Genomic DNA, 16,197 nt, shown 5'->3' on the forward strand with positions numbered 1-16,197 from the left:
TATTTTACATTTTTCTTTCTTTTGGAGTGGGATGGCTTAAATGTTTAGATACTCTATTGGTTACATTGGATGTTCATATCCTTTATACTTCCACTATACATGACAAGGCTCTCACATAAAAATAGTCTGGACACAAATGTCAGGTTCTCAAGGAAAACTTCATTTTTTAGGACTCCTACTACTTTCAGAAATAAGGTACAGCTATGGGGTCAAATGCAGCCCCACCATATGCAAATTGTTATTCATCCTTCTTTGAAGGTAAGTTTTAAAGTCTCTTTCCATCAAGTGTTGCCATTTTATTGATGATGCCTTTGTCATATTGGACACTATTTATAAAATTCATTTTCATCTGAACAAAATGTGATCTGAGTTTCAATTTACCTTAAATTTCGAGTTGGAACATATTAAGCTTCTAGATTCCGCTGTTGTTAAAGAAGATAATGGTACCCTGGCCATTGTTTTAAAGGGGGTCGGCTCTTACAAAAAAAAATAGTTTGGACACAAATGTTAGGTTCTCAAGGAAAACTTCATTTTTTTAGGACTCCTACTAATTTCAGAAATAAGGTACAGCTATGGGGTCAAATGCAGCCCCAGCATATGCAAATTTTTATTCATCCTTGTTTGAAGGGAGGTTTTTATATCCACATGGGATTTTCAAGTCTCTTTCTATCAAGTGTTGCCATTTTATTGATGATGCCTTTGTAATATTGGACACTATTGATGAAATTCATTTTCATCTGAACAAAATGTGATCTGAGTTTCAACTTACCTTAAATTTCGAGTTGGAAAATATTAGGTTTCTAGATTCCGCTGTTATTAAAGAAGATAATGGTACCCTGGCCATCGTTTTAAAGGGGTTGTATCAAGTTTGGAAGTTATCCCTTAGAATAGGTGATAACTTCCTAATCACTGAGGTCTGACCACTGGGAGCCCACTGTTTTCGACAAAATGGAGAAGAGCCCTATGAGAATGGAGCGGTGCTCAATCATGAGCACTTCTGCTCTGTTCACTCTTATGGAAAGGATCAGATGAGCGTTGCATTTGGCTGGTCTTTGGCACTCACATTAAAAATGAATGGAACAGTGGGGGTCCCAGCGGTCAGACCCCCAAGAAACTGGAAGTTATCTTAATTTCCAAATTTACTGCAACCCCAAAACATTTTCCATATAACCACAGAAGTGAGGGAGATATCTAGGGGCAAAAACACTTTGCAACCGTTTGAACATTGGATTATGGGAGACGTTAAAGGGAAGATGTCGTAAAAAAAAAAAAAAAAAAATCAATAACTGAAAAAAAGTAAAGTATTAATGTTTTAATGACTTGTTTAAATATAATTATTTGTTTTTAATTGAGCAAAATATTAAAAAAAATTAAAAGTTTGATATTTTCCACTTTTAAACACTAGGGGGAGCAGCTGCTGAAATCTGGACTGAAACCTACTGTAAAAGTAGATCAGATTACAGCTGCAGTAAAAGTGGGCGGAGTCTGCTCTCCTGTGTGTGATGTCACCTCCCCCTCCCAATTTGGGGGTTTCCAAAAGAAAAGGGAGGATGAAATGTAGGGACACATACACAGGGGTATACAGCCTGTAGAGCGTCGCTCCTCCTGACACATACACAGGGGTATACAGCCTGCAGAGCATCGCTCCTCCTGACACATACACAGGGGTATACAGCCTGTAGAGCGTCGCTCCTCCTGACACATACACAGGGGTATACAGCCTGCAGAGCATCACTCATCCTGACACATACACAGGGGTATACAGCCTGCAGAGCATCGCTCCTCCTGACACTTACACAGGGATATACAGCCTGCAGAGCGTCGCTCCTCCTGACACATACACAGGGATATACAGCCTGCAGAGCATCACTCATCCTGACACATACACAGGGGTATACAGCCTGCAGAGCGGCGCTCCTCCTGACACATACACAGGAACATACAGCCTGCAGAGCGTCACTCCTCCTGACACATACACAGGGATATACAGCCTGCAGAGCGTCACTCCTCCTGAAACATACCCAGGAACATACAGCCTGCAGAGCGTTGCTCCTCCTGACACATACACAGGGATGTATAGCCTGCAGAGCGTCGCTCCTCCTGACACACACACAGGGATATACAGCCTGCAGAGCGTCGCTCCTCCTGACACATACACAGAGATATACAGCCTGCAGAGCGTCGCTCCTCCTGACACATACACAGAGATATACAGCCTGCAAAGCATTGCTCCTCCTGACACATACACAGCGATATACAGCTTGCAGAGCGTCGCTCCTCCTGACACATACACAGAGATATATAGCCTGCAGAGCGTCGCTCCTCCTGACAGATATACAGGGGTATACAGCCTGCAGAGCGTCGCTCCTCCTGACACATACACAGGGATATACAGCCTGCAGAGCGTCGCTCCTCCTGACACATACACAGGGATATATAGCCTGCAGAGCGTCGCTCCTCCTGACACATACACAGAGATATACAGCCTGCAGAGCGTCGCTCCTCCTGCCACATACACAGGGATATATAGCCTGCAGAGCATCGCTCCTCCTGCCACATACACAGGGATATACAGCCTGCAGAGCGTCGCTTCTTCTGACACATACACAGGGATTTACAGCCTTCAGAGCATCGTTCCTCCTGACCCATACACAGGGAGATATACTGTATACAGCGACGGTGGACGGGGGGAGGAAACACCATACCGGTACTCACCCACAGTATACAGTGCTGCCCCACTAAGCTGCTAGGAGCAGAGGCTGGAGAGCACACACAAGTGAGGGGGTTGGTTGTAGCGGGGTCGGCGGCGTGGGGAGTATCATACAGGTACTCACCCATCCCTTGCAGGTGACAGGGGGAAAGTGCAGCACAGAGCATACGCAGTGGGCTCCACAAACATGGCGGCTATCTCCTCCCTCTGCTGTGATCTGGACAGCCCGGGGGCGTCTCCAGGTCACAGAAGGTAGCTCTCCTGTGTTATGTATATAGGTCGGAGTCCGACCATTAGAATGCACTGGGCACTGCCATAAAGGAGGTGAGTAACTGTCGTTACACACAGCAAATCCAAGATGGCCGCCCCCAGTGCTTCAGTAACACTAGAATTAACTAAAAACTAAATAAACAGTGACTTTAATTTTGTATTAAAAATACTTGATTTCATAATCACTATTGTTAATACAAAAATAAAAAACGCGACACCTTCCCTTTAAGACCTTAAATTCTCCATAAGTTGCAAGTATTTATTAGTATCCAGACGTAAAGAAGTTTTATGTTTAATTGGACTTGTAATAAGTCTGTACGTGGTCTATGGGTCGATCTGGAAGTTTTACTGATCTTTTATGTATTTTGGATAAAATGTAGAACACTCGGCTGATGGACTCTGCAGAATGTGTGAGACCTTCTCATCAATGATCTGCGCAGACAGACAGTTGTGGCTTACTCTAATTCTGGACAGGTCCATCCCAGGAAAAATAAATGGGTGTAAAACATAACATGCAAAAAATACAGGAATAGATACATTAGAATCATGATTGGCAATGCAGAGGTTAAGTTTAGTTTAAAGTTTCAAGCTTTATCATAAATTCCATCTAATGAAATGCTGAGAAAACACATCATAGATAACTAAAATGTAACAAAATGTGACAATAAAAAGAAAAGAATGGCTGCTCCATTACTACGGAAGCCAGGAGGGGTCAGACCATGTAGAAGCATAGGGGATTTTCAGAATGCAGTTCCTATTAATTGACCACTAGGTGTCACTGTGTTAGCTTCTCCTATCCAAAGTTCACACTGTTGCCCCTAGATGTCTCCCTCACTTTAGATACCAGATAAAGGTGATTATATAGAGAATGGTTTCCATGTTTTTAATTTTTTTTTTTCAAAGTAACAAATTTGGAAGTTTCCCCTATTCATAGGATGGAGGATAAGTTCCAATTGGCTGGGGATCTGACCACAGGGATCCCTCTGATAATGAGAACAAGGAGTGGTGGTCGATTGTGTGCACCTCCGCTCCATGCCGAAGACCAGCCTAATACAACGCTCATCTGATCTTTACCACTCCCATAAGAATGAATGGAGCAGAAGTGCACATAATCGAGCACCGCTCCATTCTCAAGGGGCTTATCTTCATTCTGTCAATGTCAATGGGCTCCCAGTGATTAGGATTCTACAGTTAGGGGATAATTTCCAAACTTGGCACTATCCCTTTAAGGCAGAAAGATTTAATAGCTGTAATTTGAGCAGCCAGTAGATTTATTTATTTATTTTGAGAATTTTTAACCCTTTTGTATACATGTTCTGAAACAAGATATAGTTATTTTCCAGCTGCCATTATATAAAATGGCTAAAAAATATATCTAAATATACATAGGGGAAAAAAAATGAAAAAGAAACGCTCAAGAAACAGGATAAAATCACTGATCTTAGCAAGAACAACAATATGAAAATCCCCTACACATCCCCATGACTCAGGAGCAGCCATTCCTTTCTTATCATTGATACATTGTATTTATTTTCAATGTTTACATTTGTTGTTTCCCTCAGAGAGATTCTATAGCAACTTTAGACTGAACTTAACCTCCGCAAATCCAAGGATGATTCCAATTTATCCATTCGTATATTAAATCAATAATGTGCTATATTTGTTTTATTTCCGTGTTAGTTCTGATACCACCAAACTTATTTTTTAGACCAAGTCTTGTTTTTCTCCTCCTCCTGGAAGAAGCGCTATAAGTGCGAAACGTGCGTCGGAGAGGGTGTGGGACGCCATTTACTTTTGTCTACTGTTCCCCTGTAGGTATATTGTTGTGATTATGTTTTCTTATGGTTAGTTGTAGCCATTATAATTTTATAACCGCACACTTGTGTCACCATTTTGTACTCCTAATCCATATATATATATACACTATTCTTTTTTCTATACGGGGTGATTTTTTTGCATGATTTTTTGCATGATTCTTTGACTTGGTGTTCCCAACATAAAAATCTTTTGATATATTTACCCTTTGAGGGGTCTGTTTGCTAGTGACATCTTGTCTGTTTTTTAATGTTTTATATTCAATAAAAGTTATTTTTATGCAATTCGCATAAATTGTCGGTGATTCAAGTCTTGGTTTTGTTTTTTGGGTGCATTGCCCGGTGAAGGCTCCGGATTATAGTGTGATCTTTAATGTGTAGAAATAAAAGTATCACTTTATCTACATTGCAAATGCAAAAGAGCATCCATCGGGTGACAGCACATTTCAAGCTCTCCGACTTCTACAACCTCTTGTGCCGTACGCTAATTCGGTCCTTTCAGTTATGGAGGGAAGCTGCAGAGTCACGACAGGCTGTCCACATCTTATTCCTCCCTTATGTGACTTGATTGACATCCCTGAGCAGGGCCGCCACCAGGAGGGGACAAACAGGACTCTAGTCCGGGGCCCCAACAGAATGGGGGTCCCATCACACTTCATTTATTGGCTTACAAACCAGGGGCGCCACGTAACTATTGCGGTCGCAGCAGGGGTCGCCTGCGCCACTCAGTGCGACGGGTCCCGAGGCCCATACACGAGCCCGCTGTCCCCTGCGTCGCGACCGCGGCTGACCCCCTCCCTCCCTTCCTCCCCACAATGAGGAAAGACTCAGCACGACACTATCCGGCGCAGACTCCTTCCTCATCCTCCTGGCTGCGTCTCCTGCGCTGTGGCAGCTCAGCGCAGTGACGTCACCAGGAGGCTCACACAGCAGGGACCGGGGCCATTTGGAGGAATCTTACCGTGCCGAGAGGTGAGTTACTTGTTTATTGTTTAATTCAATGAGTTCATGGTGGCCTAAGGGGGGCTAGGGCAATATAAGGCTGCATTATACTGTATAGAGTGCTATGTATGAGGCTGGAGTATAATATAGAGGACTGTTCGGGAGCATTATACTATATGGGGTGCATTCTACTGTATAGAGGACTAGTATGGGGGTGTATCATACTATATGGGGGACTATGCGAATGCATTATACAATATGGGGGACTATGCCAGTGCATCATACTATAAGGGGGTGCATTATACAATATGGGGGACTATGCCAGTGCATCATACTATATTGGGGTGCATTATATAATATGGGGGACTATGCCAGTGCATCATACTATACGGAGGTGCATTATACAATATGGGGGACTATGCCAGTGCATCATACTATATTGGGGTGCATTATACAATATGGGGGACTATGCCAGTGCATCATACTATACGGGGGTGCATTATACAATATGGGGGACTATGCCAGTGCATCATACTATAAGGGGGTGCATTATACTATAGAGGGGGCTATGGGGGCTGCATTATACTATATGTGAGGGGGGAAGGTGGAGCAGGGATGGAGGCAGAGCTGGGGTGGAGTCTCAAGGGGGCCCCAAAATTATGCAAGTCAGAGGCCCTGAAATTCCTAGTGGCAGCCCTGCCCTGAGGGTCAGGAACGTCACCAACCCCTGTGCTCCGGACTGAATTTCTCCGATTGTTTAATTAGGAGAAATGTTACCAATCCCGCAGACTGACACATGAACGCTTTTATCATTTATTTCCAGGTTTAGTGTTTGTTTCTTTGTGGTACCGACCGAGACGTATTATTTCCATTGTGTTTGTAAATACTGCTCCATCTGTGGTCAATAAATCTACCGTAACAGACTCTCAGTATCGGAATATTTCACCTTTCGGTTCTTCAGTGAACACATTTGGTGTTTGGTTTCAGTATCTTCTTCCACTCATGAGAACCTGGCGTCATTTCATGCATGAAAAACATTTCTCACTTTTCTTGGTTTCAGAAATACAATGAAACCATGAATGTGCAATAATTACTACAACAACCACAATTTACATACAGATGTGGCCGTTACACACAAACATACAAGGAAGACTTCACAATACAGGAACGCAACTCTTAACACATCAAAAGACAGTGACTTTGTATTGTTACGTCTCAAGTTCCACTTTTCTGTGTCGGAATATCTTTCAGCATCATTATACCTTTGTCATTGACCAGACCACTTCTTCCCCAGCTGCACTATGGACCAAACCATTCCTTCACCAGCTTTGTGATGGACCATACCACTTCTTCCCCAGCTGCGCTATTGACCAAACCATTCCTTCACCAGCTTTGTGATGGACCAGACCACTTCTTCTCTAGCTCCCCTATGGACCAGACCGTTCCTTCTCCAGCTTTGGGATTTACCAGACCACTTCTTCTCCAGCTCTCCTATGGACCAGACCATTCCTTCACCAGCTTTCCAATGGACAAGACCACTTCTTCTCCAGCTTTACTATAGACTAGACCACTCTTTGACCAGCTCTCCTATTGACTAGACCACTTTCTCTCAAACTCTCCTGTGGTCCAGCTCACTACTTCACCAGTTCTCCTATCGACAAGACAACTCCTTCTCTAGCTCTTCAATGGACCAAATCACTCCTTTTTTAGCTCTCCTATGGACTAGACCAATCATTCAATAGCTTTCCTATAGACCAGACCACTTTTTCTCTAGCTCTCTATGGACCAGACCAGTTCTTCTTCAGCTCTTCTATTGACCAGACCAGTCCTTCAACAACTGTCCTATGGACCAGGCCACTCCTTCTCTAGCTCGGCTTTGGACCATACCACTTATTCAACAGCTCTCCTATGGACCAGACCACTTCTTCTCTAGCTCTCCTATGGACAAGACCACTTCTTCTCCAGCTCTTCTATGGACAAGACCACTTCTTCTCCAGCTTTGCTATGGACCAGAGCACTCCTTCTCCAGCTTTCCTATGGATCAGATCACTTCTTCAGCTCTCCTATAGACTAGACCTCTTTTTTACCAGCTTTCTTATGGACCAGATCACTTCTTCAAAAGCTCTCCTATAGGCCAGACCATTTCTTCTATAGCTCTCCTGTGTACCAGATCAATTCTTCAACAGCTTACTTATGGACCATACCACTTCTTTTTCAGCTCTCTTATGGACTAGATCACATCTTCTCCAGCTTTGCTATGAACTAGACCACTTTTCCCCTGGCCAAATCTTCTACATTTTATCCAAAATTCATAAGAATTCGGTAAATCTTTCAGATCAACCCATAGAGCGTCTACAGACTTATTAGATAAAGTCTAATTACACATGAAACCTCTTTACCTCTGGATACTGGTGAATATTTAAACTTATCAGGAACATAGGTCTAAAGCAGTTGATTATTGCTGGACACATAGAATGTTAATAGCCTTTATACTTCCATTCCTTTGTTTTTAAAGGCTTTTACAAAAACTAGTTTGGATGCAAATGTCAAAAATGTTTGCATTGATCCATGGCTTTGAAGGAAAACATAATTTTGTTTTAGGACTACTGTTTTCAGATATAAGGTACAGCCATGGGGTCCAAACTGACCCCACCAAATGCAATTTGTTACTCGTCCTTCTTTGAAGAGAAGTTTTTATATACACGTGGTTGTCGAGACAATTTCCATCAAGTGTTGCCATTTTATCGATTACACATTTGTCATTTTGAACACAATTGCTGAATTTCATTTTCACCGTAACGTGTGGCCTGAACTTCAATTTACCTTAATTTTGAGCCAGACTCAAGTATAACACTCAGCTGTGAAATCTGCAAAAAAAGAAAAGTTCAAACAACTTACTAATGCGGTCAAAACACCCACTAAAAATTCCCCCCCCCCCTGTTGATTTTGAGGTCTAATGACACCTAGCAAAGTGAAATACTAGAGGTACAGATTGGATGCAGCTTCTCGTCGTGGGATGACTTTTAGGCTCTTTTGATCAAAATAGTGTTAACTAAGTATCCAATGTTTTTTACATGTTCTGTTACCTATTTACTTACTGCAGGTGTCTATTCATTGTTTATATTCTAGGTTTTAACTCTACTTTCTCGGGGTTTTGCAGGCACTTCTGGCATTATTATGTGACATTGTATAACGGTATTATGTGAGCACAATATGGGTTCTGTATTTATTTTGAAAACACAAACATGTCTTTAAAGATTTAAAGGAAAACATTCCCATGTAGACGACAGCTACTTGTATTTTCAGCTGGAAAATTTGCTGGGAAATGATTTGTTGTATCTTATTATAGAGATCAGTGAGACATGTTCCTTTAAATGGGGAGTGACGAAATCAAAGTCCTCCCTGCGATAAAGCAGGAAGCGAAAGTTTACCGTGCTTTTGCTTTTGACAAGTGAAGACGTGACAGCGGAGGTCGCAAAAATCCGAGGACACCAGTGACGGTAAGTGGTCTGCTCACCGATCACCTGCATCGGGCTGGAGGGCAAAAAAGCGGGTCACCATGCGCCTGCTACAGAAGGGGTCACAAGACTAAAACCTTAAAGGCGTTGTCACAAGATGGCGTTGATCTAGGCCTTCATATGGGAGACAGATCAATAGATAGATAGAGGGATAGATAGATAGATAGATAGATAGATAGAGGGATAGATAGAGGGATAGATAGATAGAGGGATAGATAGATAGATAAAGGGATAGATAGATAGATAGATAGATAGATAGAGGGATAGATAGATAGATAGATAGATAGAGGGATAGATAGAGGGATAGATAGATAGATAGAGGGATAGATAGATAGATAGAGGGATAGATAGAGGGATAGATAGATAGAGGGATAGATAGATAGGTAGAGGGATAGATAGATAGATAGAGGGATAGATAGATAGATAGAGGGATAGATAGATAGATAGATAGATAGAGGGATAGATAGATAGATAGAGGGATAGATAGATAGATAGATAGATAGAGGGATAGATAGATAGATAGAGGGATAGATAGATAGATAGAGGGATAGATAGAGGGATAGATAGATAGATAGAGGGATAGATAGATAGATAGATAGATAGAGGGATAGATAGATAGATAGATAGATAGATAGATAGAGGGATAGATAGATAGATAAATAGTTTGAGAGATAGATAGATAGATAGATAGAGGGATAGATAGATACAAGATAGAGGGATAGATAGATAGATAATGGATAGATAGATAAATAGATATATACATGATAGAGGGATAGATAGATAGAGGGATAGATAGATAGATAGATAGATAGATAGATAAAGGGATAGATAGAGGGATAGATAGAGGGATAGATAGATAGGTAGAGGGATAGATAGATAGATAGATAGATAGATAGATAGAGGGATAGATAGAGGGATAGATAGATAGATAAATAAATAGTTTGAGAGATAGATAGATAGATAGAGGGATAGATAGAGGGATCGATAGATAGATAGATAGATAGATAGATACAAGATAGAGGGATATATAGATAGAGGGATAGATAGATAGAGGGATATATATATAGATCCCGCCCACCATTCCTAGGAGTAAGCAGCATCGAAGATGAGCTCCTGAGTTTTTCATCATTTATACCTTGTAATGAGCAAACAGTAAGACAAAACCTGGAAAAATTGGACTCCGTGGAAGAGGAAAGTGAGCTGGACTGAGCTGGACTAAAGATTTTTATGAAAAAAGAGGAAATAGAGGATTTAAAGGACATAAGAAAAAACCTGTTGAAGGACAGATCACATACAACAGGAGGACTCCAGACTGACTCCCAGAGATCTGCACATCCAAAAGGTAGGACCATCCTCCATCCATACCACAACCTACAGACAGTGCTGTAATTACATCTCTGATAAATAAGGATTACTATAAAAATGGAAGATATAAATGTAATACAAGTAACTGGGCAGAGAGCAGAGCTGGAGACACGGGACACCAGGGGGTCACAAACTCTGGAAATCACATACTCTGAAGGGCAGAAAAGCATTCATGCGCAAAAAGCCATAAAACATGCAAAGATTAGAGAAGATCCAGAGACCCTCTTTACTGATTTTACCTCTAAAGAGAAAGATAAAAGAAAAACCAATTTATTATTTTTCACAGACCAACCCTTAGCCTGGCACACCGCTCTGTGCAAACAATATAAGCATACATACAAGAACGGCATTAATAGGGGCCGGCAGATCAGAACTAGAAACCAAAAAGAAGACGAGACCAACTCACTGACCATAAACGTGTATAATAATGGCACAATCATGGTACAAGGGACTGAGGAAAACTTACAGAAATTTGAAGACAGCTTTTCTCAAATTAAACTCCAGGCACAAAATTGCAAAGAACAACAAACCCCAGCAGCCACCATCACCTCTACAGAGACCTCCAGAGACAGAACTGCAGCCCCCAACACTTCACACCCCTCACCCGAGACCCTCAGAGACTGTTTATCTCAACTAGAAAGAGACTTTATACAATTTAAAGAAGAACTTCAAAGAAACCTTGGTGACAGAAATGCAAATGACCAAGTAATGAAAGAGATAAACAAACTGAGATGTGAATACAGGGTGGCCCTGCAGGAAATAAGAAGCAAAATGTGTGAACTGCAGCAAGAAAATGCCCGACTGAGACTGGAGATAACAGAGCTGAAGACTCCTGGACGCCTGAAACAGGAGGACGCCATAGAAACACAGAGGAGTGAAGACAACATGGCCCCCACTGGCCAGGAGGGAGCTATGGTAACTAACACCAGTACAGACACCATGGCCTCCACTGGCCAGGACACTGAGATACCAAATAGCTCCAACAGTATGAATGCTCCTGAAAATAACATAAGTGAACTACAAACCAGAAAAACAGAAAAGAGAAGAGAACCAGCCACCAGCAAAATCTCCAGCACAGACCCCCAGCTTCACCCACGTACCCCACCCGTGACCTCACAAAGTTTTGATACCATCCTAATTATGGACTCAAATGGGAAATACCTGAATACACTGCGACTATTCCCAGGCAAAAGGGTCAAACAAATCCGCTGTGCAACTATTGAGCAGGTGACAGCCGTCATCAATACCCCACGGTTTACAAGCCCAAACCATATTTTTATACACACAGGAACAAACAATCTGCCAGACCAACACCAGCAGATCGCAGGACAACTGACCCAACTAGCAAAGACGGCAAAACTAAAATTCCCGGACAGCAAAATAATTCTATCATCTCTGCTCCCAAGAAATGATGTATCAAGCCAAACTATCCAGAACATCAACACGGACCTGACCACCAGAATCAAGGCTGTGCCCGACGTGATCCTGGCACAACACCCCTCTATAAATCACCAACACCTCTATGACTACAAGCACCTAAACAAACAAGGGGTCAGCCTACTGGCCAAAGAGCTGAAGGACATTATACTAAACAGAGACCCCATGCCTGGACTCAACAACAACAACAAACCCATGGAAAGACCCCCAACAATAAAAAGACAGGAAACCCCAATTTCATCACAGGAGGCCAGAAACAAAGCCCTTCACCCAACATCGGGCCATCAGAGGAGGAGACCACCATGGAGGGGACCATCAGCCCCACACAGAGACATGCAGGGCAGAGATATGGAAGAGATTAGAACCCTGCTCAGCACATTGTGCAGGAAACTAACACACCTATAAACCAGTCGTAAATCCAGAGTGTCTTACACAGCCGCACTCATTACAAGGTATATACACATGAGGTATAATAGAAAAAAAAAAAAAAATGACCTCATTCACAATCAGCAGCTGGAACATCCAAGGCCTGAGCACCTCGGCCTTTGGATGTAAAACAAATGACCCCGACTTTATTCAAAGACTGAAAAATATAGACATTCAGATCCTCCTGGAAACATGGACCAGAGCTGAAAACGAATCTCTGGTGCCAATCGGATACAGAGAAATCTCTGTCCCTGCCCTTAAAAATAAAAACACCAAACAGGGCCGCTGCTCAGGAGGAATATTGATCTGGTATAAAGAAGAGCTCCACCAGTACATCACACCAGTGAAGAGAGGAGGCAGCCACATATGGATCAGAATCAGCAGCTCCATCCTCACCTCTCAGTCCGATGTCTACCTCTGCACCACCTATATACCACCGCCAGAGTCCCCCTACTTCAATCCAGACAGCTTTGAGATCTTACAAGAAGAAGCCACCCATTATCAGGTCCTGGGCAAAGTTCTCATCTTTGGAGACCTCAATGCAAGAACAGGGAGAGAAAAAGACTTTCTGACCACAGATGGAAACATCTACATATTTGGGGCAGAGAATGACAGTCACGACTCAGAACACTCAGAGAGAAACAGCTATGACAGTACAGTCAACAAAAGTGGCAAAAAGCTCCTGAACTTATGTAAAAGTTTAGGTCTTCATATTCTTAATGGACGTACAAAGGGAGACTCACTGGGAAGATACACACTAAACTCCCATGTAGGAAGGAGTGTAGTAGACTACGCCATTACAGATATGGACCCGGCAAATATTAGCGCCTTCATAGTCACCCCACAAACGCACCTGTCAGACCACAGCCAACTTCTCCTGTACATAAAATCTACAGAGAAACCATCCACACAAAAGCCACAGCAGAGCAGCCTCTACAACCGACCTCCATCCTATAAATGGTCCAAGACGTCAGAAATAAAATATAAAGAGGCTCCCAACAGACCGGAATTACAGGAGATGCTCCACAACTTCTACAGCTACAAGTATAAGTCAAACCCAGAAGGAGTGAATCAAGCTGCAAAAGACCTCAACAAAATATTCCACACCATGGCCAAATTGTCCGACCTCAAACAAGTCAACTACAAGAGGCCAAAAGAAAAGCAGATCAATGGTTGGTTTGACAAAGAGTGTAAAGCCGTCCGAAAGACCCTGAGAACAGCCTCAAACAATAAACACAGAGACCCCAACAACCCAGACCTGAGGGAAGCCTATGACACCATACAAAGGCAGTACAAAACCATCCTCAGGAGGAAGAAGCAGAGCTACATCTCTACCAAACTTAGCCAACTCCAAGACGCCCTCCAAGACAACTCCTTCTGGGAAATATGGAACCACATGGACACAAAGAGCAAGAAAAAGAATGACACCCATATCCAAAATGGCAACATCTGGCTCCAGTACTTCAGAGACCTCTACAAAGACATCCCAAAAGAAGGACTAAGCCAAGAGCAGGAAAACATAACATCAAAACTAAAGGCAATGGAAGAGAAAATCAAAAACTTCCAAAACCCACTGGACACACCAATTACATTACAGGAAGTTGCAGAGAAAATCACTTCCATAAAGTGTAAAAAATCTAGTGGTCTGGATGGAATCCCCCCAGAGATGTTGAAGTACAGCCCACCAGAAATTCAAGCTGCAATGGTTAAACTGTTCAACATTGTGCTGAGTGCTGGTTACTTCCCTCGTACCTGGAACCAAGGACTCATTACACCGATCCACAAGAGTGGGGACAGGTATGACCCTGCCAACTACAGAGGCATATGTGTCAGCAGTAACTTGGGAAAACTGTTCAACAGCATCCTAAACAAAAGGATCATCAGTTTCCTTACCGAGCACAATGTCTTGAGCAAAAGCCAAGCAGGGTCCGTGCCAAACCACCGCACCACGGACCACATCTACACCCTGCACAGTCTCATTCAGAGCCACGTCCACAACACAAAGCATGGGAAGATATACGCCTGCTTTGTAGACTTTAAAAAGGCCTTTGACTCAGTGTGGCACCCGGGCTTGTTCTTAAAAATGCTGGAAAGCGGAATAGGAGGAAAGACCTATGATGTCATCAAAAGCTCCTACACCGAGAACCTCTGCAGCGTGAGTGTGAACGGTAGAAGAACGGCTTATTTCCAGCAGAGCCGAGGAGTCAGACAGGGCTGCAGCCTAAGTCCAACGCTCTTCAATATTTACATCAATGAGCTGGCTACTGCTCTAGAATCTTCACCTGCTCCAGGTCTCACACTCCATGATGCCCAGGTGAAATTCTTGCTCTATGCAGATGACCTACTGCTGGTGTCACCAACCGAGAAAGGTCTCCAAGACAACCTACAAATCTTGGAGAAATTCAGCTCCACATGGGCACTACCGATCAATCTAAAGAAAACCAACATCATGGTGTTCCAGAAGAGAAAAAGAAGATTTGACCAGCATCCTTCATTTGTCCTAAACGGCTACACTCTAACAGGAACAGACAAATACACCTACTTGGGCCTGGAAATTCACCAGTCAGGGAGCTTCAAACAAGCCATAGAGACCCTGAAAAACAAGGCCTGCAAAACCTTTTATGCCATCCGAAGGACATTGTATCATCTGAAGCCACCAGTGAGGGTCTGGCTAAAAATCTTCGATTCCATCATTGCCCCAATCCTCCTGTACAGCAGCGAAGTCTGGGGCCCTCACACTTACCCAGATTGGTCAAGGTGGGATTCCAGCCCAACAGAAATATTCCACCTGGAATTCTGTAAGCACCTTCTCCAGGTCCATCGAAGCACCTCCAACAGTGCCTGTCGAGCTGAGCTGGGCAGATTCCCTCTACACCTAGCAGCTCTGAAGAGGTCACTATCATTTCAGGCTCACCTACAGAGTAGCAATCCAAACTCCCATCACCACAAAGCTCTGATATATATACGTGGGCCAGATGAACCAGGACCCTGGGCACAGCCCTCCCAAACCCAACTGGACAAAATAACCAATCACAGCAGCCTGACAAGAACCAGAATCAGGAAGATGGTAGACGAGGGCCAGGAGAGGTATGTCAGTGACTGGAGGACCGACATCAACACCTCACAGAAACTGACCACGTACCAGAGACTACAGAGAGACTACAGACTGGCCCCGTATCTGGAGAAAATCCCGGACCCCAGAGACCGCAGGACCCTGAGCCGATATAGACTCAGTGCCCACAGTCTAGCCATCGAATCCGGCCGACACAAGCAGAGCTACAAGCCCAGGGAGGACAGACTGTGCCAACACTGTGACCTGGAGGCCGTGGAGGATGAAACCCACTTCCTGCTACACTGCACCAAATACTCAGCAGTGAGGGACACTCACTTCAGGAGACTCTCCCATCTCTTCCCGGATTTCAGCTCCATGAAGGAGGAAGAGAAAATATATATCCTGCTGGGGGAAGAAGAGAGCGCAGTGGAGATAGCAGCGCAGTATGTGAGCGAATGCCATAGACTTCGAGAAAGAGAACTATGATAAGTCATGGACTTCCATAGCCCCCCATCCCAGATGTGGCCCCCCCAATCCCCACCCTGGATATGTCCCATCCACCGTTACCACAGTCCCACCGTGGATATGCCCCATCATAAGCCATGGACTTCCATAGCCCCCATCCTAGAAGTGCCCCCACAGTCCCCACCCTGGATGAGCCCC

The 16,197-nt window shown here is 43.5% G+C and overlaps 1 protein-coding gene and 1 long non-coding RNA gene across 3 annotated transcripts in view; one reads left to right on the top strand and one right to left on the bottom strand.

Annotated features, from left to right (window-relative positions):
• Window positions 1-8,582: 8,582 nt before the first annotated feature.
• Window positions 8,583-16,197, bottom strand: part of LOC142257012 (uncharacterized) — a 61,219-nt gene continuing 53,604 nt past the window's right edge. The window contains exon 3 of the long non-coding RNA XR_012727588.1: window positions 8,583-8,603. This is a non-coding gene — a long non-coding RNA (uncharacterized LOC142257012). The remainder of the gene's footprint in view (window positions 8,604-16,197) is intronic.
• LOC142257011 (uncharacterized) overlaps window positions 9,153-16,197 on the top strand; it is a 45,182-nt gene continuing 38,137 nt past the window's right edge. For both annotated transcript variants that reach the window (XM_075329058.1, XM_075329059.1), the window contains exon 1: window positions 9,153-9,236. The gene's annotated coding sequence lies outside the window, so the exon portion shown is untranslated. The remainder of the gene's footprint in view (window positions 9,237-16,197) is intronic.

This window comes from Anomaloglossus baeobatrachus, chromosome 11, assembly GCF_048569485.1.
Source record: "Anomaloglossus baeobatrachus isolate aAnoBae1 chromosome 11, aAnoBae1.hap1, whole genome shotgun sequence".
NCBI classification, from domain to species: Eukaryota; Metazoa; Chordata; class Amphibia; order Anura; family Aromobatidae; genus Anomaloglossus; species Anomaloglossus baeobatrachus.